The sequence below is a fragment of the Engystomops pustulosus genome, chromosome 11 (assembly GCF_040894005.1).
Source record: "Engystomops pustulosus chromosome 11, aEngPut4.maternal, whole genome shotgun sequence".
Taxonomy (NCBI): domain Eukaryota; kingdom Metazoa; phylum Chordata; class Amphibia; order Anura; family Leptodactylidae; genus Engystomops; species Engystomops pustulosus.
The window spans coordinates 50,901,571-50,926,658 of NC_092421.1; the positions used below are offsets into that span (position 1 = coordinate 50,901,571).

At 43.0% G+C, this 25,088-nt stretch overlaps 1 protein-coding gene across 6 annotated transcripts in view; it reads left to right on the forward strand.

Annotated features, from left to right (window-relative positions):
• Positions 1 to 311: 311 nt before the first annotated feature.
• FGFR2 (fibroblast growth factor receptor 2) overlaps positions 312 to 25,088 on the forward strand; it is a 72,613-nt gene continuing 47,836 nt past the window's right edge. For all 6 annotated transcript variants that reach the window (XM_072129393.1, XM_072129395.1, XM_072129394.1 and 3 more), the window contains exon 1: positions 312 to 913. The gene's annotated coding sequence lies outside the window, so the exon portion shown is untranslated. The remainder of the gene's footprint in view (positions 914 to 25,088) is intronic.

The window sequence follows — 25,088 nt, forward strand, 5'->3', positions numbered from 1 at the left end:
TGTGAATGCTCCCTTAGCGCCTACATGACGTCACACATGGCACTTTATCTGCTTAGAATTTAGGTTGCATTTACTTGTGTATTGAAGAGGTAAAAAGAACTAGAGAAAGAGACGGAAAAAGAGAGCCAGAGCGCACATAGCATAGTAATTCCAATACAAACAAACCATCCCTCTGTGCAGTGATGTGTGCCAAACTCTGGAACACAGAAAGAAGGAGGGAAGAAGGATGGGAGGGATGCAAAGAAAAGAAGCCAAAAGCGGGGACAGAGGATTGGGCAAGGGGAGGACTAGAAGTTCAGGTTTCAGACAGAGAGGAGTGCCCAGGGAGGAGGAAAGGGCTGGGAATGTGCATGAAGAGTGAGGGGGAGGGAAAAGCCTCATCCACTTTCCATTGCTCCTCACACTCAGGCTGCACTGCCTGCAACCTCACCTTCTCCGCTCACTTTTTGGGAAGTTCACATATTTGTTACATATGTTGCTTGTTTGTTGTTTTCATGGAGTTGATACAATTACATTGGTATTTGGGGGGGATGCTTGAACTGAGGCTGTGGATTGTTGCACCTTGGATTGTTACTTTGTAAGATTAAAGAGACTCTCAACATCTTCCAAGAAGAGAACACAGGACTTGACCTCACTCATTCACCCTGGATGGGGGATCTGGCTGTTTCCCCTCTTTTGAACCTCACTCACTACTTGCTGTTGGGTCCTGCTGCTTGAGGATTACACACCCTGGACTGTGCTTCCTTGGGATCCCCATGGCCATTTCTTGGAGAGAGGGAATTACTTCTTCTGATTGCTAGAACTGAACTTGGGAATCCGTCCCCAGAGAGTTATTGAGACCTCTGTGTTTCGTCTTGCCAGGCACACGCCTGCTGCAAGACAGGGGGATCTTTTTACACCACAGTCTTTGCAGGTAATGCCAAAAAGTCATTTGCACTGCTGTGTTTTACTACTAGAATTAGCTATTCCTATCTATGGCGCTCATTAATGTTGCATGTGATTATATGTTACATGTTGTACCGACTGATAAAGAGTTTAGAGTTTCTATTTGCAATTTTAAATTGTTTAACTTTTTTTAGTTTTTATGTTTTCACTTTTCCAAAAATTTTCTTCTCTGTGTATTACAACCATTGACACAAAAATGGGAATGTGGAATATATATATATCTCATATGCAAAACTGATCACATGGACTTTAAATTGAGTAGGGTAAACCCGACTACTTTGTTGATATTGCTGCATTTGTGACAATATTGTGATTTGTATGAATTAAAGTATTTTATTGCTCACAAGGCAATCGCTCAGTATAAATGGGCCAGCAAGTGAGTAGTGGCTTAGGTAGGGTAAATCTGCCTATGTGAACCTGTCTATTTCACTTGGGCGATATATAAGTCTTAATTGTTGAAAAGTGGAACAATAGTACAGGGAGGTCCTGTTTTGTCATTGTATTGAGACTCCACTTTAGATCTTTGGTTCAGTGGCTTTGCCTTTGTATATTTTATCCTATGGGACTTGGCTGGAAGTGTTTGACTGGAGAACAAGTTTTATGTTACTGCTAAAATTGTGCCTAATTTTAAGCATTTTCATCTAGGCACTTGCTTTGAATGAAGCAAGTGTCCCCCGACCTTGTAATGATGAAGATTATTCACAGACACGTGATTATTTACTATCTGGATGGTCTACTGATTGACTTATCATATAGCACATAGAATATGACACCATAACCGTTGCCAATCAATAATCCTGTCTATAAAATGGTTATTTTGCCATAAACACAAGGATTAGCAACATTTAACCCATTATTAGTCACACTATACGATAAGTTGATGAGTACAATAAAAAGAGTTGCTGCTGCAGCACCTCTTGGAATATGTCCGCTATTAATGTCGCTAAATGATTATTTATACTGAACAATGCTTTTCTTTCTGTCAATGTAGTGGTGTGAAATGAGTTAAATTCTTGAAGGCGCTCCAGCTATTGCATTCTTCAATTCATAGTTAAATGAAAGGTCCCTTGCCCTGAATAGGTTAGACCTGACTGGTTATAAAAGTGTCTTAACTAGTGACAGATTTACAGTCTGGGGGTAGGTACGGGAGAATTGTAGGGTTTCACTCCTGTCTGGGGCCTGCTAGGAATGTCACATCTCTGTGTAGTATAAACCTATTTTCTCTTGAGAGGCCTTTTATGTTCTTCACTGTAACAAAGGATTCCTCTTTTGTGCGGTGAAAGTTGGCAATCACAGTTTGGTTAACTATTTACACTCCGGAGGTGCATCAATATAGAGCAACAATTCCACTTATTATTGTTTACAATCCAACCCGTAATAATTGTTGTCTATCGCTGTTTAACAAAGTGTCCTGATATTTATTTGGTTCAAAGCAATGTCTATTGGATCTGATTATTTTTAGAATTATTTTTTTACATTTTTTGTTCATTGCCGGTAACTAGCTGAGTGTTTCCTTTGAAATTGTCCCAAAAAATTACTTATTGAGCAATGAACAGGAATGGTATGTGTAGAGAACTCTCTATGATGCCCTATTCGGAAGTGAGTGGCATTGAGGGGGAATCTTCTTCTTTGGCCAGCTTGGGTATTGTAGATAAACAGCCATAAAAAATCCACAGGTTGCCTTCCCGTAATCTAAACACTACAGTGACTTAATTATGATGCACCTCAGGAGTTGGGTAACATATGCCAACGGCTGCAATTCTTCTGCTTATAATGTGCCCAGTGTTTGGATTCCTACAGGGCTCTAAATGGTCCTTTCATGCTCCAATCTGAAGTGTTTGGGGGGAAAAGTGCTATCTAATTAAAGTAATTATCCGTCCTCTCCAAGCTGTAAAACCAGAGAAAAAAATCTAGATGTCTTTTGTATGAAACATGTATTGTGCCCGGCCGGGTGAATGTACATTGTGCTCTGGCATCTGGGGAGGATGGCTGCATGTTCGTGTGAAATTTTGCATTCTTAACCTGTATAGTGAAGTGTATGTAATGGCCGTAGAAACTTTCAGGTCGCATTGTAACTGTTAATGGGGGGTTCCTTGATTGTAAGTAGTGAGTGACTTAGAAGAGGCAGCCCCCTCCTTCCTCCCATGCCTTCACAGAATGCCAATTAAAATGCAGATTAGAGGCATTTTGTGATCTCTGCGAAGCTTTAGAATAAATATCTATGGTAGGGTGTTGAAGGAGGAAGCCAGATCTTCTTGGAACTGAAATGAGAAATTCTATATAGGATTTGTAAGCACAATTAAAGGCGATGAAGGCGCTTTGCGTTCTAGGGATTTAGTATTAATGGGGGAGCAGGGGTTAAACCCCCTTTTACATGAAGGCTTGAAAGAACTTCAGAGATAGCTATGTTAGAGAGGGACAAGTTGTGTAAAGAAGGTGCCGTTTTAATGAGACGGGATGTTCTTATAATTGGAATTTTGGTCATAGAAAGTAGCTGCCTGAAGTACTTGGAATGGCCTCGGTGAGAAAAAAGACCCTTCAAACTGGCTCCGACATTTCTTTGAGATGCTCTGTTAATTGATATGTGCTAATAATTGCAATGGTCAATAATGGGTTCAAAGAACGCTTTGAAAATATTCCATGAAAAACTTTCCAAAGGATTTGCATCGGGCAAGAGCTGGACCATGCGCTCTTATGTCACAGGTGGAGAGACATTGGCTTGAGATGTATTCCAAGTCCTTTAGTCCTCTTTTACTATGTGAAATCTCCAAAAATGGTGCACCCGTGACCCCCTTTTTTCACAAATGAACAGTTGTATGGCAGACAGTAGGCGACTGATGAATTGTTTCTATAGAATGGGAGACTTTTATTGTGCTAATGTTGTCATTTAAGGGAAACAATGCCTTATGAGGGCTGGAGAGACACAAGAACCTTGTGTCTCTTTGTCATCTTCCAATGTCTCAATTAAATCGCCTATAATCTCAAAATTGTTGAAAGCGACACTAGCTCAAAATCAGAACCTGAAATGCAACATACAAAACCTGTTCATGTATGACATCATATCTTACTAAACAAGGTTCCTTCCATTGGATGGAATGTAAGATATGCTACCATACTGTCTATCCTTGTCAGGACAAATATCAGTGATTTGCCTACATTTTTTGCATTGGTTGTGTTTTTTATTGTAAATCTGCTTCAATCACTTAAAGTGAGGTACAAAATGAGATTGGCCCCAATTCTAGATGGGAGGGAAAAAAATTGGCCACATCTACCTCATGCACCACTACTAAAGGGACTTGACCACGTCTATGTATATTCAAGACTGTATACAAAACCACTTCATCCATACGTGACCGCTGATATTCCAGTGCTGTTCCTAGATTTGTAAAGATGAAATTTCCTTGGCTTGTGGTGCCTAATGTTGAAGTCCCATTAGGGAAAAAGATGTGTCTGCTTGAGATCTGTCATTCTGTTTATATGTTCTAGCTGAACTATGGATAATCACCCCCCCCCCCCCACACACACACACACACACCAGCAACCCCAACTGGCCAGACTGGGAAAGGTGTGATGGATGGATTACTGACTGGGATGTGTAAATTCCCTTAAGATCTCATCCTGAAAGTGAAAATCAAATAAACAAATATCCAGTAATGGTCTCCAGGTGCTAAAATCCTCACCACCACCTTATAAACTAATTACATTATGCAGTCCCATTCTCTAGGTGGACAATTGCTGTTTACACTTGTCTATTGTAGTCTCTCCACTAATTTGGGAGGTATATGACCTGTTAAGATATCAGCGCAGAGTTAGATGACCTTAGGGAGACCATAAGAGTTCTTGTTGCCAATATAAGAGCGTGTGCATTGTAGTTGGGGAATCTAGAACAGGTTCTGAATTGAGGTAAAGCAGATTTGGGGTGCAACTACACGTTCAGTTTTTCCGATGGAGATTTTAATGCCCAAACCAGGAATGGAGTAAAAGTAGGAGAAGTAGCAGCACCTTTCAATTATTTGTCTCAACCCATTTTCATCCACACCTGGTTTTGGCTCCAAAAACTGTGGATGCACCCTCAAGACCGTTGTCTACAAGCAGCTTTGGTTCAATAAACTTGCATTGTGAGCTTGCAGGATTTACCGGACCTGAAATCATCGATTGCAGTGTTTCTAGGTTTAGTCTGGTAAATCCCACAAGTACATGGATCAAGTTTGTTGACCAAAACTTGAACGTGGGCAATGGGCTTTTAAGTTTACAAAAGCCATAATCTTTTACATAGTTGGTTGAAAACTATAAATTCTAGCCTAGCATGTATGATAACATGTTATCATACATGCTAGGCTAGAATTTATAGTTTAATAAGTTATTTTGACCTTGAGTAACCAGTAAGTCCATTTAATTTGAAATAGGCTATTCCACATACAACTCTAGATCCAACCCAAAAACTTACAAGGTGGTAGCACATATCTATTCACATTGTATATCTGTTTCCTGATGGACACTTCTATTGCTGCGTATGATAATCCGAGAACTTTGCAGCTGTCATGACAAAGATTTCATAACTCTTGACTGTAACCCATTGAATAAAACATACGGGTTACAATAATACAACTTTTTTGGAAATAAGTTTTTGCACGTTGATGCTCAACAATGAGCTCACTGTCCGCTGATATGTTCTGCAGGGGGAAGTTACTTTATGTGGGATCACATTCATATTTTGCTAATAAATTTTTACTGTTGTTTTTGTTCTAGTGCTAACATGGACACTGAGAAACAAGGGGACGTATTGAGTAATTCTGTGACCAGCACAATATGAGCTTATTATTATTCACCGGACCACCCCGTAAGGGGCCATAATGTCACAGTTCTTTTGCTGTTAGGAAGGTATTTGGCGCTTTTCCCTGCCAAATCTCCCTGGTCTCAATGCTTGAGTTTAGCCAAGTCATTCTGGCATTGTCCAGTGTGCAGAGCTCATAAGCAGAGGTCTGGGGAGCAGGCGGTGAATTGGGGATTGTGACTGCAGGCCTCTGCATGGACCGGTGTGAGTTTAGCAGCCTGGCCTTGGAGGTAATTAATCACTGGCAGCTTGACAGCTTCACACTACAGCTCTGCTCTTTGCTAGACATGGAACTGGCATTTGGGGATGACATAAAACAGACCCCTGAACCGAGTGGGGAAAAGAATCAGCAATTAGGGCAGTTCGAGGGGCTGCAGGTTTAAGGTAGCAGTTACAGACTATTCCAAGCCAGTTCATAAAAAACAAAATGTAGACAAACTCCATGCTTTAGTAGACGCCATAGCTTACAATAGGAATGCATGTCCTAGAGAGGTACATGAGACAGCATGTGGTACATATGGGCTCCCCTGCTATTATATATCATGTATTATGGCTCTTTATATATTACTAACATATTCTGCAGCATTGTACAAGAGGCTGCCACTTGGTGAAGTATTAACAGTGTTGTATCGTCAGGATCTACTGCAATGTAGGGAATAATTGGTAGTTTGGTGGGTGGTCAAGAAGTGATGATACTAAGGCTTAAATGGTACTTGAAGGAGGGCATTGTTTACAACCATTTTGTATGACAGTACAATGTTGTATTGGTAGGACATGGTGGGCCACTGGAGCTCTGATGGACAGAAGACTATAGCGCTGCTATGAACATATTGCTAGCTGCTTTTGCAAGCGACCAGGGTTGGCGTTAAGGGGCTGAAAACTGGGCATTTGACCATGGGCCCCCTGTCCTAAAGGGGCCCATTGCATATTGACTTTTGTGAGAAGAGGATGTATTGCTCCTTTTGAAACGCCTTGGAAGATGCTTATCCTCTATCTCCAATAATTTGTCTATTTCCTATACAGGCAGTTCCCTACTTAACAACAGACGACTACTAGTTACAAACAGCCTTCTGGATGTTGGTAATTTACTGTACTTTTGCCCTGGGCTAAAATGATCAGCTGTAACAGTTATCAAAGGTGTCTGCAATTATGCTTTATTGTTATTCCTGGTTCTAATGACAACCCAACATTTTTAATACAATTGTCACAGATACCAAAAAATTTTTGTCTGTAGTTACAATGATAAAATATACAGTTCTGACTTGCATACAAATTCAACTTAAGAACAAACCTGCAGAACCTATCTTGTACGTAACCCGGGGACTGCCTATGTATGTATATATATATCTGTCTAGTGTTATTATTATGCAGGTTATTACTGAATGAGACTGTTCATAAAATAGTGTTATTTTGGGGCCCCTCTTTTAGTTTTGCCCAGGGCCCCACTTTCTCTAAAACCGGCCCTGCAGGCGACTCTCCTGGATTACCTGCAGCATATAGGAGAGGTTCACTATGCTTAACAATAATGCTGTGGGCGCTTAGAATCACCTCGTATGTTTTATGTAAATGATCATTTTAGATGTTTTACATTCACCAATTTGATCCCTGGTTAACTCTAAGGCTCAAATAACATATTCTATCAAGAGGTCTTTGTATCCTACCGCAACCAATCACAGAACAGCTCTAATATGTGATATAGCTCTAATATGTGATAATATGCACTGTGATTGGTTGCTATTGCAGCTTTTTTAATGTCTCCCTCTGTGAGGGGAAAAGCTGAAAGCCATTTGGAAGAACTCTTATACCATAGAGAATCATTGACATTCTGTGAAAACCAGCGCTGCCCCCAGTCATGGGCAATCTATTGCCAAGTCATTAAATGACAAGAAGTAGAGGAATAAAATGAGAATATGGCAATATTGGCACCAATTTTCTCCTAGAAACCGCTCTGTTCTACACGTGTTATCTTTACAAATCTACTACATTAACATTAGCAAGAATGTAAAAACATCAGACACTACAAACACAGCGTGCTGATATGATATCATGCCTCCGAGCAAATATCTCCCGTAAAGTGCTGATGACCTTCATCTATTGGAGCTAATTGGACATGGTTAGCACAGGTTCACCCTTGGTGAACTTTCCAGAAGGCCGCTGGAGTATATTGTAAAGGGAGAGTGGAGTATCCATAATAGTAATAATTGTACATTTTTTTCAACTTTATACAGTAGTTGAATAACGATGATGTTCAGCGGAATAAGTAGAGTTTCACTATTTTTTTGTCCCGTGAATATGTTTTTCTCTATAGATGTGTTTTGCCTCATTATTGGCAAGTGGCAGTAACGTCTTATTTGTGACTGTATAAAAAAGGTTACCTCCCCCTTGCCTAAGATGAGGTAAGCGGATTAGTTGGTCTCTCTGTAAATCATGGAGGGGGGTAAAAGGAGGTGATCCAGCAACCCACATATTACAATACACATCCAAGGATTCTCAATCTTCAGCCATCAACTCCTCCATTCTCTGGAGGTTCAATGCCTCCTTCTGAGATGGAGGGGTGAGTCGAGAACTAAGTACTTAAGGAAACCATATCTTTTGATTGATTTAATGGATTTTTAAAACCTCTAACGACAAATTGACCGTCCATTGTGCCAACGAAATGGGGTAAGTATGTATGTAAGGCAGCACAGTGACTCAGTGGTTAGCACTACAGCCTTGCAGGGCTGGGGTCCGGAGTTCAAGTTCCATCCAGGTCAACATCTCCAAAGAGTTTGTATGTTCTCTCCTGGATTGTATGGGTTTACTCTGGGTCCTCCATTTTCCTCCCACACTCCAAAGCATACTGGTAGGCTGATTAGATTGTGAGCCTTCATGGGGACAGAGACTGATTTGGCAACTCTGTGCAGCGCTGCGTAATCTGTGAGCTCTATATAAATAAAAAATGTATTATTATAACCTTTTGAATTTGGGGACAAGGGCATCTTTAACCACTTTTATGAACCTACACACATGCAGAGGAAGTAGCTATTGAAACTAATGAGCTCTAATAGGTCAGGACACAAGCTGCGAGAATCTCCGCAATAGATGCTGAGTGTTGTGCCCATGGTATGAGGCACATCCTTCTGTTCTTGCGGCTTCAGCCGCTGCCAGCACATTGATGTGGGTATGTTTCTGCCATGTGTCACAGGCTGCTCCGGCAGATGTTACATATGGAGATCTGAGTTCTTTCTCCACTTGGATCCATTTGATGATCTGGCTCGCTCAGCCTTAAAAGGTTTTGTAAAACATTTAGGAATCATTTCCATGTGGGTCGAACAATAGGAAAACCCAGCAGCCTATTTGCCACTTAGGGCTATATGGTTTTGTGTAGTTAATTAAAATTTACAGTTGCGTGAAGAAGACCTGCCTTTACAGTCCTGAATGATGTGGTAACTCTGAGCCAGATATTTAATTGGGTGCAGTCCACTAGCACTGTTGGGCGCCTTGCAGAGGAGGACGCAGCCCAACCCGCTGCACATGCTATCAACCCGGTATACATTATAAAGTCTACCGGCAGCCTCTGTGTGCTGAGCTGGAGACCCTAGTTGAGGTTCTACTGATGTAGAGGGTTATGCTTTTTATGGAGGAATCATACATGTTTCCGTTCTCTTGGCCAATGGTAACACAAGGTCTGGCACTTGTATTTCACCATTACATTACATTTGTAAATTATTCCATAATGGAACATGTAACAGAGAGATGGATGCCAAGCAGCAGGGTGCGAGGAAAGCCCTTAATAACGAACTAGCAGGTTTTTTATTGTGGTCTTTGTCTGTTTTCTTCATTACAAGTTTGATTTCCACGTGGTGTTTGCTGTGAGTTGCTAAACAGTTTGTTGTTTCGTCGATGGTTAAAGGGATGCATAAAACCAAAGACAAATGCATGAACATCTAAATAGGAAGCCATAGGAAATAATTAGTTTTATTTTTCTTCTCGTTTCCAGCTTTCCATTCATGTTTCTTCCAGTTCTTCTATTTTATCTGTATTCTTTCCAGTTACGGTGGGTCTCCAGAAATAATATGGGTAGTATAAAGTTATCTTGGGTTGTGGGTTGTCATATTGTGTGCAGAATAAGAGTCCAGGCCCTCCCTGGTGCTACTTGGTCATAAAGCTCCTCTGCTACTTAGACATCAGTATTTGACATGGCCCATTGGAGATGGAGGGGGAGGATGGTCTTGTTACAGATTTTGCATTTGGAGGTTTAGGTTATGCAGCTGTAAGGCTCAATTTACACCTGCCTTGGTGCTTTCCATTATACCCTCTGTTTTAGGAGTGTTTATTGAAAACTAAAAACAGAAGGTCTTCCATTCACTTTCTGTATCTTCAATGCGTCTTCTGTTGCGCTTGCACTTTTATAGCAGAAAAAAGTTTCTGCGCTAATTTTTCCACTGATGACTAATGGAAGCTGCCAAACGCAGGTGTGAACTTGGCCTAAGCACGTGTTTTTTTTTTTTTTTTTTTTTTTTACTTTTAAAGACCTATCAGGAAGGAAAGTTGCAAGCCCAGTGAGGCCATTTAGGATTTCTCGGGCTGGTTTCTGTTGTCTAATATCCAGGTAAATGTGCCCCCCCCTCTTAACCTCATACTAAATTGTGGTCATTACTCAATACATATAGATTAATCGGATCTTCCCCCTAAACAAAGCAGAGGAAGCCTTGTTTTTAGAGTTCTAGAAAATGATGAAATCACAATAATATTAGTCTTGATTCCACCTAGAAAGAGGCGATTTCCGCTGCACTTAGGTGGTGTGTCAGCACTAAACCTTCACTTTGTTATGTAAGGAGCCAGTAGAAGGGAGTTATTGTTGTGCATAATACAGAGAATTCAATTATTAGAAAACACTTGACAATGAATGGGTCATGGCTGCGCAGAAGAAAGACGTAATCCTTTAAGCCTATTAAAAATTAAGATAAATTAACTAGAATACTGATTACACATTATCGGATATAAAAAAATAAAATCCCTTCTACTCGTATAAAGGATATCTTTCACTCCTAAGCTAGAAGCCCCTGGATTGCATTGAATCTTCAAGCTTGTGTTCCCCGGAACAAGTGTACGTTCCTAGATGTATATTAATCCACTCCTGTAGGCATTGGACAAACAACCTTTTCAACCTGAAGACCCAGTAACCTGCCCCAAGCACAATCTGCAGAGACTGGGGTCATGTTTCATGTAGCCTCGAGTAATCTATCACTGTACTTAGAATTTCTGAGCAAGAAGCTCTGCAAGTCTGTAAAAGTTGCCCATATTTAATAGTCATCTGTTGTATTCATGGGCTAATAGTCATATAAACTGCTGATGCAATCTGAAGCTTTCTCCTTTCCTGTAATGTTCGAGATGTAGTACCTAAAATGATCACCACCCAACTAAAGCCCAGAGTCAACCAATGGGACCATCATTCATGTCTTAAAAGAAAACTACTATTTGTTTGTGAACCAAACATGCCTTGTGAATGCTGTAGCTACACTGATGCAGAAACATATCTTATTTAATCCCTGAGTTGTTTTGCTAAAAAAAAAAACAATTAAAATTAAGGACCTTGGGAAAGCTTCAGGGATTAAACAAAATATGTTTCTGCACTAGTGTAGCTACAGCATTCTCAATGTATGTTTGTTTCACAATGCATAAAAACAAATGGTAGATTTCCTTTTAAGATCATCCTGTCAAATATACCTAAAAATCTAAAAAATTTTGATGCCAAAAAATAGGCATACCCAAGATATAATGAAAACCTTAGTAGAGCAAACAATTATAGCATATTCTACAGTAATGATGTAACAATGTATAGACCTCCTCATGGATATAGGTTATATGCATACTGTTTTGTAAGTCAGAAGAAATAGTTTTTTCCGATTTTTAATGGTTAAATAGCTGCCTATATTTTTGGAAATGTCTACATATAAAACTTGAGGACTATATAAGGACTGTAAATGTGGTAGAATATGCATTTGCTTTACTAACACATTATGCTCATAGTAAAAAATGTTAATGGAGACCAATTATACGCAGTTTGGGTTGAAGCCTCAGGCAGTCGCGTTAGATTTTGATAACCTTTATCCAGCTTGGGTACAAACTGTGATTTGTTTTCAGGCCTTCCAAAAACTGAATAAGTCATTGTATAATGCGTACTTCTGTATTGCCACACCATTCTGTAGATGCCAGCACTCCTATACGTATGTGTTTACTTGTGCTATGTAGAGGTTACGTTCTGCCCCAGGGGGGGAACCAACTTCTTCCTTTTCGACTGATATGAGGATGACACTGACAAACAGTGCTACATTGTATCATAACAGTCAATTGCTACACTCATTATTTATTGGGATAGAGATAAAGCACCCAATTAGCTGTTTTCTTATTATAACACATGGGAATATGTTGAAGAAAACATCTGAACAAAGTTGCATGTGGACGCAATGTGCAGTGATGTCATACTAATAAAGACACCAGGAAGACTGTTTTATAGCCCTAGCCATGTTCAGCTGTGATCAACCAAGATCTTATAAGAGATAGAACAATGGATGAACCATGTGATTTTGTTAATTTCAAATTTTGGATAAAAACATCAAATTTCTAGAAAGTGAGGTTTTTTTTAAAACAATCCTGACAGATTTTTAGGATTGACACTTGCAGTTTTAGATATGCATTGAGTGTAAATGGAGATCCACATTTGACAAAGATTTTAAGAAGTATTGTTCTGCTCTTCTGTGATCCTAGAGTTCTTGTCTTGTATACTGACTGCTATCTTTCCTAGCACAAGTCCATTATGACAACATCTACACAAATATCAAACATTAACTGGATTTATCTATGAGCCTTGCAGATGTTTCACTGCTTGTTCCAATTCTCTTGTAGCAGGACAAGTTTCACCACTTTTAAGGACACCACCCAAACAAGTGGTGAAAGGGTTTCAGGATATCTAAACAAGTTTAGTTTGTTTTGTCTTTTCAGTATCAAGACCTAGATGATTGAAAACCTTCATAAACGATGCTCTCCTATGTCTATTGCATGTTTCATCCACAAAATATATTGTGAGCCTCAGCCATGGTGTACGCGGTTGTATCATAAGCTTTGTATAGACTATACAGACTATAGGGATATACAACTTGTACTTGTCATGTTATGCAAATGTTATTTTATAAGCTATTGATGTTTGGGAGGGGAATACAGAACCTTATTTAAGATCTTACAAGTGCCAGTAGATCAGTATTATGGACTGTGTGCACCATGACCATGCACCATGACCATGCACCATAAGTCAATACACACGCTTGGTTAGATCAAGAATACATTTGCTGTAAAAGGGGAGAAAGGAAACAGTTATTGTTTTACATCTCCTGTAGCCGATCACCTTTTATGCCCCAACATTACCTGACAAATGTTGGACCATCATCCAAATAGATAATGAGCTGTTCCAAATGAAATTAGAGGGTTTGGCCAACCTTAGGGTGGTTTCACAATGGCATTTTTTTCATATCAGTGATGACCCATTTTGGATTATGGACACATATAGATTGTTCTTCTCTTCGTGGCTTCAGTGATTTATCACTGATGCCTTACTGAACCATTCTTTTCAATGGGCTTTTTCAGTTTTTTTCCACTGATCCAATGTTGTCAGTGAAGGCAAAAAGAACAGGTTCTAAACTGACCAGTGAAAAAAAACTGAAGTGTGAAAAAGCCATAGTGGCTTAGTGGTTAGCATTACAGCCTTGCAGCGCTGGGGAACTAGGTTCAAGTCCCAGGGTCAACATCTGCAAAGAGTTTGTATGTTCTCTCCATGTTTGCGTGGGTTGCCTCCAGGTCCTCCGGTTTCCTCTCACACTCCAAAACATACCGGTAGGTTGATTAGATTGTGAGATCGATGGGGACAGGGACTGATTTGGCAAGCTCTATGCAGCACTGCGCAATCTGTGTGCACTATAGAATTATTATTATTATTATTTATTATTATTATTTAAAGCCCAATGAAAAGAATGGGTCAGTAAGACAAGAAGAGAAAACCAATCTGTATGTGTCCGTAGGCCAAAATGGGTTCAGTGAAAAATCATTGATGTGGAAAAAAACACCAATGTGAAACCACCCTTAGGGCTCTTTCACATTGGAGTTGGATCAGCTTCAGTTGTGCATACATTGGATTTGTCTCTCCGGTTTTCCTCCTTTTTTTTTTTTTTTTCCGTGATTCATCTGTTTTGTCACTCAATGTTTAACATTGCTTTGCAAACATCACCCCTAGTTTTTCAGCCTCATCGGTGAAAAAAAATGGATGTTTCATTCGTTTTTTTTTTCCCAATCCCATAGACTTCTATTGCCTTCCGTGATCCGCATCAGTGAAAAAAATAGGACATGTTTCATAATTTTTTTCCACGAGCAACGGATCAGTGAAAATACAAGCCAATGTGAAAAGGGCCATAGAAATCGATGGCCTTGTGAGGCATGTATGGAAATCACTGAACCACAGCCGTGAAAATCAATGCCAATCTGAAAGAGCCCCTAGTCTGACCTGAATGGCCACATTAAGAGTACTAGAAGTAAAATTTATAGCTATGTATTGCAACACAATAGTCTCCCATTTGTATTCAGAGACCTTCATCGTGGTTGTCATGAACCCATATAACCATGTGTCCTGTACTGTTTAACATCTCAATTAGTAGAGAAAGCGCTGGGATTAACACGCTTTAGGAAAATTCTGCAGTTTTGGATGATTCTGGAATATTAAAAAAAAAATAGTATAAAAATCTCTTCCAGAAAATCCTTGGTTGACCATTAGGATTAGAGATGAGCGAACATGCTCGTCCGAGCTTGATGCTCGGTCGAGCATTAGGGTACTCGAAACTGCTCGTTGCTCGGACGAATACTTTGCCCGCTCGAGAAAATGGCAGCTCCCGCCGTTTTGCTTTTTGGCGGCCAGAAACAGAGCCAATCACAAGCCAGGAGACTCTGCACTCCACCCAGCATGACGTGGTACCCTTACACGTCGATAGCAGTGGTTGGCTGGCCAGATCAGGTGACCCTGGGATAGACTAGCCGCTGGCCGCGCTGCTCGGATCATTCTGTCTCTGGATGCCGCTAGGGAGAGAGCTGCTGCTGGTCAGGGAAAGCGTTAGGGTGTTCTATTAGCTTACTGTTAGGCAGGAGTGATTCTCAAAGAACCCAACAGCCCTTCTTAGGGCTACAATAACGTTCTACTTTTTTTATTTTAATTTGCATCTTTTACCATTTTGTGAGGAATTAGCAGGGGGACTTGCTACCGTTGTGTTTAGCTCTTAGTGGCGCACATATCCATAGCAAAGACCGAAGTGGGAAAATTCAGTAGGGGTTGGATTTCTATTAGGCAATAACTCAGTGTCATCTCATCTGGCATAGTAGTGTGCTTCCTTTGATACTTGGCTAGAAAATAGCCATAGGAGAATACAAATAGCTTCTTGAAGCCTACAGTAGCGTTCTATATATTTGATTTCTGGTTGATCTGCTGGTGGCTGTAGTTTCTGCAGTGCATGTACTTGCCAATTCTGAGCAATTTGTAGTGAGACTTGCGACCGCTGTGTTCTGCGCTTAGTGGCGCACATATCCATAGCAAAGGCTGAAGTGGGAAAATTCAGTAGGGGTTGGATTTCTATTAGGCAATAACTCAGTGTCATCTCATCTGGCATAGTAGTGTGCTTCCTTTGATACTTGGCTAGAAAATAGCCATAGGAGAATACAAATAGCTTCTTGAAGCCTACAGTAGCGTTCTATATATTTGATTTCTGGTTGATCTGCTGGTGGCTGTAGTTTCTGCAGTGCATGTACTTGCCAATTCTGAGCAATTTGTAGTGAGACTTGCGACCGCTGTGTTCTGCGCTTAGTGGCGCACATATCCATAGCAAAGGCTGAAGTGGGAAAATTCAGTAGGGGTTGGATTTCTATTAGGCAATAACTCAGTGTCATCTCATCTGGCATAGTAGTGTGCTTCCTTTGATACTTGGCTAGAAAATAGCCATAGGAGAATACAAATAGCTTCTTGAAGCCTACAGTAGCGTTCTATATATTTGATTTCTGGTTGATCTGCTGGTGGCTGTAGTTTCTGCAGTGCATGTACTTGCCAATTCTGAGCAATTTGTAGTGAGACTTGCGACCGCTGTGTTCTGCGCTTAGTGGCGCACATATCCATAGCAAAGGCTGAAGTGGGAAAATTCAGTAGGGGTTGGATTTCTATTAGGCAATAACTCAGTGTCATCTCATCTGGCATAGTAGTGTGCTTCCTTTGATACTTGGCTAGAAAATAGCCATAGGAGAATACAAATAGCTTCTTGAAGCCTACAGTAGCGTTCTATATATTTGATTTCTGGTTGATCTGCTGGTGGCTGTAGTTTCTGCAGTGCATGTACTTGCCAATTCTGAGCAATTTGTAGTGAGACTTGCGACCGCTGTGTTCTGCGCTTAGTGGCGCACATATCCATAGCAAAGGCTGAAGTGGGAAAATTCAGTAGGGGTTGGATTTCTATTAGGCAATAACTCAGTGTCATCTCATCTGGCATAGTAGTGTGCTTCCTTTGATACTTGGCTAGAAAATAGCCATAGGAGAATACAAATAGCTTCTTGAAGCCTACAGTAGCGTTCTATATATTTGATTTCTGGTTGATCTGCTGGTGGCTGTAGTTTCTGCAGTGCATGTACTTGCCAATTCTGAGCAATTTGTAGTGAGACTTGCGACCGCTGTGTTCTGCGCTTAGTGGCGCACATATCCATAGCAAAGGCTGAAGTGGGAAAATTCAGTAGGGGTTGGATTTCTATTAGGCAATAACTCAGTGTCATCTCATCTGGCATAGTAGTGTGCTTCCTTTGATACTTGGCTAGAAAATAGCCATAGGAGAATACAAATAGCTTCTTGAAGCCTACAGTAGCGTTCTATATATTTGATTTCTGGTTGATCTGCTGGTGGCTGTAGTTTCTGCAGTGCATGTACTTGCCAATTCTGAGCAATTTGTAGTGAGACTTGCGACCGCTGTGTTCTGCGCTTAGTGGCGCACATATCCATAGCAAAGGCTGAAGTGGGAAAATTCAGTAGGGGTTGGATTTCTATTAGGCAATAACTCAGTGTCATCTCATCTGGCATAGTAGTGTGCTTCCTTTGATACTTGGCTAGAAAATAGCCATAGGAGAATACAAATAGCTTCTTGAAGCCTACAGTAGCGTTCTATATATTTGATTTCTGGTTGATCTGCTGGTGGCTGTAGTTTCTGCAGTGCATGTACTTGCCAATTCTGAGCAATTTGTAGTGAGACTTGCGACCGCTGTGTTCTGCGCTTAGTGGCGCACATATCCATAGCAAAGGCTGAAGTGGCAAAATTCAGTAGGGGTTGGATTTCTATTAGGCAATAACTCAGTGTCATCTCATCTGGCATAGTAGTGTGCTTCCTTTGATACTTGGCTAGAAAATAGCCATAGCAATAGGATAGGATTGTTTGGTTCTAAAAACTCAAAAAAAAACAAAAAACACAAAAAAAAACAAAAAACACAAAAAAAACACACAAAAAAAAAAAAAAAAAGTTATAACTCTCATTTTAAAAATGTTTAACCCCAGGGCTAGGGGTAGAGGACGAGGGCGGGGACGTGGGCGTCCAACTACTGCAGGGGTCAGAGGCCGTGGTCCTGGGCGGGGTGAGACACCACCTGCTGATGAGGGAGCAGGGGAACGCCGCAGAGCTACACTCCCTAGGTTCATGTCTGAAGTTACTGGGACTCGTGGTAGAGCACTGTTGAGGCCAGAACAGTGCGAACAGGTGATGTCGTGGATTGCTGACAATGCTTCGAGCAATTTGTCCACCACCAGTCAGTCTTCCACGCAGTCCACCCATGTCACCGAAATCCCCACTCCTCCAGCTCCTGCACCTCAGCCTCCTCCCCCCCAGTCTGCCCCCTCCCAGGAAAATTTGCCATTTGAACCGGCATACTCTGAGGAACTGTTTTCTGGACCCTTCCCACAGTCACAAACCACTTGTCCGGTTGCTGCTGAGCAATTTTCCGATGCCCAGGTTTTCCACCAGTCACAGTCTGTGGGTGATGATGACCTTCTTGACGTAGTGGAAGTGTGTAAAGAGGTGTCCGACGATGAGGAGACACGGTTGTCAGACAGTGGGGAAGTTGTTGTCAGGGCAGGAAGTCCGAGGGGGGAGCAGACTGAGGGATCGGAGGATGATGAGGTGACAGACCCAAGCTGGGTTGAGAGGCCGGGTGAACACAGTGCTTCTGAGACGGAGGAGAGTCCTCGACCTGAACAGGTTGGAAGAGGCAGTGGTGGGGCCAGACGGAGAGGCAGGGCCAGAGCTGGTGCATCAGCGCCACTGTCAACTAGTGAAGCTCCCGTGGTGAGGGCTCTTGCGGCGAGGGCTAGATCTTCAGAAGTGTGGAGGTTCTTTAAGGAAACACCGGATGACCGACGGACTGTGGTGTGCAACATTTGCCAAACCAGGCTCAGCAGGGGTTCCACCACTACTAGCTTAACTACCACCAGTATGCGCAGGCATATGAATGCTAAGCACCCCACTCAGTGGCAACAAGCCCGTTCACCTCCGGCCGTGCACACCACTGCTCCTTCCCCTGTGTCAGCTGCTAGTCAGCCCCCTGCCCAGGACCCTGGCCCAAAAACCCCATCGTCGCCTCCACGATCCTCCACAGCATCCACCAGCGTTCAGCTCTCCATACCCCAGACGCTGGAGCGGAAACGCAAATATAGTGCAACCCACCCGCACGCCCAAGCCCTTAATGTGCACATCTCCAGATTGCTTAGCCTGGAGATGCTGCCCTATAGGCTAGTAGAGACCGAGGCCTTTCGCAACCTCATGGCGGCGGCCGCCCCTCGGTATTCGGTCCCCAGCCGCCACTACTTTTCCCGATGTGCCGTCCCAGCCCTGCACCAGCACGTGTCAGACAACATCATCCGTGCCCTGACCAACGCCGTTTCTGACAAGGTCCACCTGACCACGGACACGTGGACGAGTGCTGCCGGGCAGGGCCACTATATATCGCTGACGGCACATTGGGTTAACTTGGTGGAGGCTGGGACCGAGACTGACCCTGGGGCTGCTCATATACTGCCGACGCCGAGGATTGCGGGGCCTACCTCGGTCCAGGTGTTTCAGGCCTACTATGCCTCCTCCTCCTCCCACCCCTCCTCCACCTCCTCCTCCGAACTACCATCCGTGGGCACGGCGCCATCAGTCGGTAGCTCTAGGCACAGCAGCAGTGCCGTCGCTAAGCGACAGCAGGCGGTGCTCAAACTGCTGAGCCTAGGCGACAAAAGGCACACCGCCCAAGAGCTATTACAGGGCATCACGGCGCAGACTGATCTGTGGCTGGCACCGCTGAACCTCAAGCCGGGAATGGTTGTGTGTGACAACGGCCGTAACCTGGTGGCGGCTCTGCAACTCGGCAGACTGACACATGTGCCATGCCTGGCCCATGTGTTAAATCTGATAGTGCAGCGTTTCCTCAAGACATACCCCAATCTGTCTGATTTGCTCACGAAGGTGCGCCGCATCTGTGCGCATTTCAGGAAGTCCAGCCCAGATGCTGCCACTCTCAGGGCAGCGCAGCGCCGCCTCCAACTGCCCGCTCACCGACTGTTGTGCGACGTGCCCACGAGGTGGAATTCAACACTGACCATGTTATCCAGAGTTTACCAGCAGCGCAGAGCGATTGTAGACTGCCAGATGTCAACTTCCACCAGAACTGGTAGTCAGGTCAGTCAGCTTCCTCAAGTCTACAATGAGGAGTGGACGTGGATGTCTGATATCTGTCAGGTGCTGAGTAACTTTGAGGAGTCAACACAGATGGTCAGTGGCGATGCCGCCATCATCAGCCTCACCATCCCGCTGCTTGGCCTGTTGAAAAACTCTCTGGTCAGCATGAAGTCGGAAGCTTTGCGCTCGTCACAAGAGACGGGGGAAGAATATTCCCTTGTTGATAGCCAAAGCACCCTGAGGTCTGTTTCTCAGCGCATATCGGAGGAGGTGGAGGTGGAGGAGGATGAGGAGGAAGAGGAGGAGAATGTTGGCGAGACACAAGAGGGGACCATTGTTGAGTCCTTCACTGTTCAGCGTGTATGGGCAGAAGAAGAGGAGTTGGAGGAGTTGGAGGAGGAGGAAATGGACAGTCAGGCCAGTGAGGGGAGTGAATTCTTACGCGTTGGTACTCTGGCGCATATGGCAGATTTCATGCTAGGCTGCCTATCCCGTGACCCTCGCGTTCAAAGAATTTATTCCAGCACCGATTACTGGGTGTTCACTCTCCTGGACCCACGGTACAAGCAAAATCTTGCCACTCTCATCCCTGCAGAGGAAAGGAGTGTGAGAATGCATGAATACCAGCAGGCCCTGGTGCACAAGCTGAAACAGTATTTCCCTTCTGACAGCGCTAGCGGCAGAGTGCGTAGTTCTGCGGGACAAGTAGCGAGGGAGAGTAGGCGAGCAGGCAGCTTGTCCAGCACTGGCAAGGGTACGCTTTACAAGGCTTTTGCCAGCTTTATGTCACCCCAGCAAGACACTGTCACCTGTCCCCAGTCTCGGCAGAGTAGGGCTGATCTTTACAGAAAGATGGTGAGGGAGTACGTAGCTGACCATACCATCGTCCTAAATGATCACACAGCTCCCTACAACTACTGGGTTTCAAAGCTGGACATGTGGCACGAACTGGCGCTGTACGCCTTGGAGGTTCTTGCCTGCCCTGCCGCTAGCGTCTTGTCCGAGCGGGTTTTCAGTGCAGCTGGTGGCATCATCACCGATAAGCGTACACGCCTGTCGACTGACAGCGCTGACAGGCTGACGCTTATTAAAATGAATAAAGGCTGGATTTCTCAGAATTTCCAATCTCCACCAGGTGAAGGAAGCTCAACCTGAATAATTGATCCACTCCTCCTCCTCCTCCTCATTTTCCTCCTTCTCCTCCTCTTTGTACAGTAAAGCAGAGGAAAATGGCTATTTTTTGACAGGGCCCACTGGCTCTTGCTATACTTCATGCATTTAATTTTTCTGGAGGGCCACCTACCCGGTCCTCTGTTTGAAACAATTTTTGTGAGTGCCACATACAGGCACTCAATCTATTCCATTTTTCTGGAGGGCCACCTACCCGGTCCTCTGGTTTGAACAATTTTTGGGACTGCCACATACAGGCACTCAATCTATTCCATTTTACTGGAGGGCCACCTACCTGCTCCTCTGGTTTGAAGAATTTTTGGGACTGCCACATACAGGCACTCAATCTATTCCATTTTACTGGAGGGCCACCTACCTGCTCCTCTGGTTTGAAACATTTTTGGGACTGCCACATACAGGCACTCAATCTATCCCATTTTACTGGAGGGCCACCTACCTGCTCCTCTGGTTTGAAACATTTTTGGGACTGCCACATACAGGCACTCAATCTATCCCATTTTACTGGAGGGCCACCTACCTGCTCCTCTGGTTTGAAACATTTTTGGGACTGCCACATACAGGCACTCAATCTATTCCATTTTACTGCAGGGCCACCTACCTGCTCCTCTGGTTTGAACAATTTTTGGGACTGCCACATACAGGCACTCAATCTATTCCATTTTACTGGAGGGCCACCTACCTGCTCCTCTGGTTTGAACAATTTTTGGGACTGCCACATACAGGCACTCAATCTATCCCATTTTACTGGAGGGCCACCTACCTGCTCCTCTGGTTTGAAAAATGTTTGGGACTGCCACATACAGGCACTATCCAAATTAAATTGTCTCCATAGCAGCCTCCACACGTTGTCTCCATTCCTACCTCCAAAAGTCGTCCATATAGCTGCCTCCATACATCGTCCCTTTATCAAACGAGGTGTGTCAGGCAGAAATTTGGGTTGTTTTCATGGATTCCACATCAAAGTTGTTAACTTTGTCGCCACCCTGCTGTGTAATCCACAAAATATACTTGCAAACTTTTACCATTTAGGGATATTATTTCAGCGCTTCTTGCGCATCTGTTTACATTCCCCTCACCCGCCATATCCTAAACTTATAAGAACGCTACTACACTTGATCTTATACAAAAGTGCTGTTTGGGGAGTAGCCTAGAGACAGGGGCTTGGATTTGCGAAAGCTCGCCTGGCAGCGGAGCGCCAGCTCCATGCGCATCATGCGCTTCTTGCGCATCTGTTTACATTCCCCTCACCCGGCATATCCTAAACTTATAAGAACGCTACTACACTTGATCTTATACAAAAGGTTCTTAGAAGTGCTGTTTGGGGAGTAGCCTAGAGACAGGGGCTTGGATTGGCGAAAGCTCGCCTGGCAGCGGAGCGCCAGCTCCATGCCAAGATCCAACTAACATAGTTTTAACTGCAGCACCTTTAATCTACTACTAGTTCACTGCCTCCATACATGGTCCCCTTATCAAACGAGCTGTGTCAGGCAGAATTTTGGGTTGTTTTCATGGCTTCCATGTTAACTTTGTCGCCACCCTGCTGTGTAATCCACAAAATATACTGGCAAACTTTTATCATGTACCGATATTATTTGAGCACTTCTTGCTCACCTCCTTTGGTTCCTCTCTGCCACCCATTGGTTTGAAGCCTGAGTCCATTTAGGGTATGTCGCCATGACACTCTCTAGCCTGCTGCCGCTGCCTCTGCATGCCGTCCCCTATAGTGTCAGGGTCAATTATTGCATGTTTTAGATGCTATCTAGCTTCATTCTGTCACTCTGTCATGGCCATGCTGTTGCCCATAATTTTGGCATAATGGTGCGTTTAAGCAGCCTCAGAGGCATCCATGCATGCTGCCCCTGCTGTTTCCTGTCCATTTCCGTGGTGTTTCCATCCTTTTCTGAGGTTCCCAGGTGTTTGGCCAAGCTTCCCTGTGCAGAGCCTTGGTCCCCTTGAAAAATGCTCGAGTCTCCCATTGACTTCAATGGGGTTCGTTATTCGAGACGAGCACTCGAGCATCGGGAAAAGTTCGTCTCGAATAACGAGTACCCGAGCATTTTAGTGTTCGCTCATCTCTAATTAGGATACATAATTTGTTTCTATGAGGTTTTTCTATTCATTGTTTAACCAGGCAAAAAGCCGAGCAAGCTGGTTTACTGAATTCATGTCCTTCACAATGCATCTCTCCCAAGCTTTCTATAAGACCAAGGAGAAAGCTGAAAGATAAAGTTCTATTTACATATATAGCTTACAAAAGCCAAGTCTCCAGAGACGGTCAACAAACACAACCACCTGGGCACTTACATTCCGAAACGTTTCTTCCTTTCACCTTCTCACAAAAGAGGCTTTTGACTATTGTAACACACGAGCCTTTGTGCCCTTTGTGGTAGTCTGCTGAAGCATGTTGTGTGTTTGTGGAGGTGTGTAGATGTGTGCTCAGTGGTTGGAATGTGGGCCGCGTCTTACAATTAGAATTAATTGCTTCATTTTCCTTCCATGCAGTTATGTCGGGGCATTACTACACGTCTCCAATATAAACTTGCTCTCAGTGTATGTTTCGGTGAACTGGAACAGTCTTTTCTATTGTGTCCTGACCGGGTAAATAATATGTTCTTCAGTTGACAAATTGATGAACTCTTCCCTATCGCATTATAGTTATAAAAGATAATCCAAATAAACCAATTGTGTTTAGCTAGACAACCCGGACCATATTATATCTCACAAACCATGATGTATACAGTATAGTAAAAGTACCTTCACTTTAATAGACCTTATAAATATTTGTACCCTATTGAATCTTAGTCCCTGGCTAGTGTAACCACAGACTCTATGGGGCATGTGCAGACCTTTTGTACTGTATTTGGTAAATAACTCTATTATATGTATTGGACCTGGTACTGTGGGATTCCTGCAAGATCGAAAAAAGCTGGAAGCATCTAGAGGGAGCATATGGCCCTATAAGAACAACTCTAGGCTCTTGTATTGTACAGAACTAGAACCAGATCGATGGTCATGCATTGTAGCTTCTGACTCACATGCACATGCATACTCAGCTTGGCCAAGAGTAATGTGAATGTGTTCTTAATGGGGATGGGGGGGCATTAACTTAAAGGGCACCTACCCCCAGGATGAAGGATTGTATGCAATAAGTGTTAATGGTGCCTGGAGCCCCTCAGGCTTATTTGCATACAGTCCTTCATCCTGGTGGTAGATGCCCTTTAAGAATTGCTACAACTTATGTTTTAAGGAGAGTTTAGGAAAGAGTTTTAGGAAAACCTACTAACAGATTTAGCCCACATTTAGCACTCCTTATATGTGCATAGTCACCTTTATTTAGTCAAGTACCTCTCTATCTAAGATATAAATTTGGGGGTATTCATCAATTGTGGCACAGGATCTAAGTTTGTGGCGCACAAATTGTGTGGTCATTTTCACTGGGATGTTAGATTGTGGTGCAAGGCATTATTGAATTGGCATAGGACCGAAAAGGTCCTGAACTGTCGCCACATTCATGAAGGTAAAATACAATTTGGTAGATGGGCTTTTAGATCAATCTGTTTGTGCTCCAAAAATTGTGCTCAGGAAAAGCTCAGGAAAATTGTTGGGATTACAAAGATACACCCAAATTGAGCGTCCCCAAAAAGATAAGGCGTAGGTGTCGGAAAAGGAGCAATATTATGGCGCCGACGAATATATATGGCGCACAAGGCAGAAAGCCAATAATAAATGCCTCACATTGTATCTACCTAGGCAAGAAATGAGCATAGAAAACATCGGAAATGCTTTTTACAAAATTAGTGGTGGAATCTGATTCTTGGTTGTCAAGTGGACGTGATAAATTTCTGGCAATGTTCTTCTAGTATTTGAAACAAGTTTTCCAGCCATTTATCTGCCAAAAAGAGCAATAACTGCACCCTTTTACTGTATTATAGTGAACCTCTGCATCAAACCATGAAAAAAAATACCTGCATTATATCTACAAAAGCATCTGGAGACATGTATCTGCATATGGCACCAGACATTTCTTCTATATTACCTCTCATTATTCCCAATCTTCATGTTCTTGCATTTTTCGACTTGAGGGGCCTCTCTCTTTTTCAGAGCTTTAGGTTTAGGGAAAGAAAACTTCATGTCAAGAAAGTTAAAAAATGGTTCAGTCTGCGTTGTTGGCACAAGCCATAAATATGTTTTTATGGAGGCAGCAAGTTTCAGCAGGAGATTGTATAAAGGGAATGTTTGTGTAAGTTTTGTTTTTATAGGGGAATGTTTATTTAAGTATTGCTCAGTGAAGACGGAGGGGCTTCAGGAGGGGTGTATTTACTTCTCTATGTATATTTCAACTTTTGTATATGGAGACAACGAAG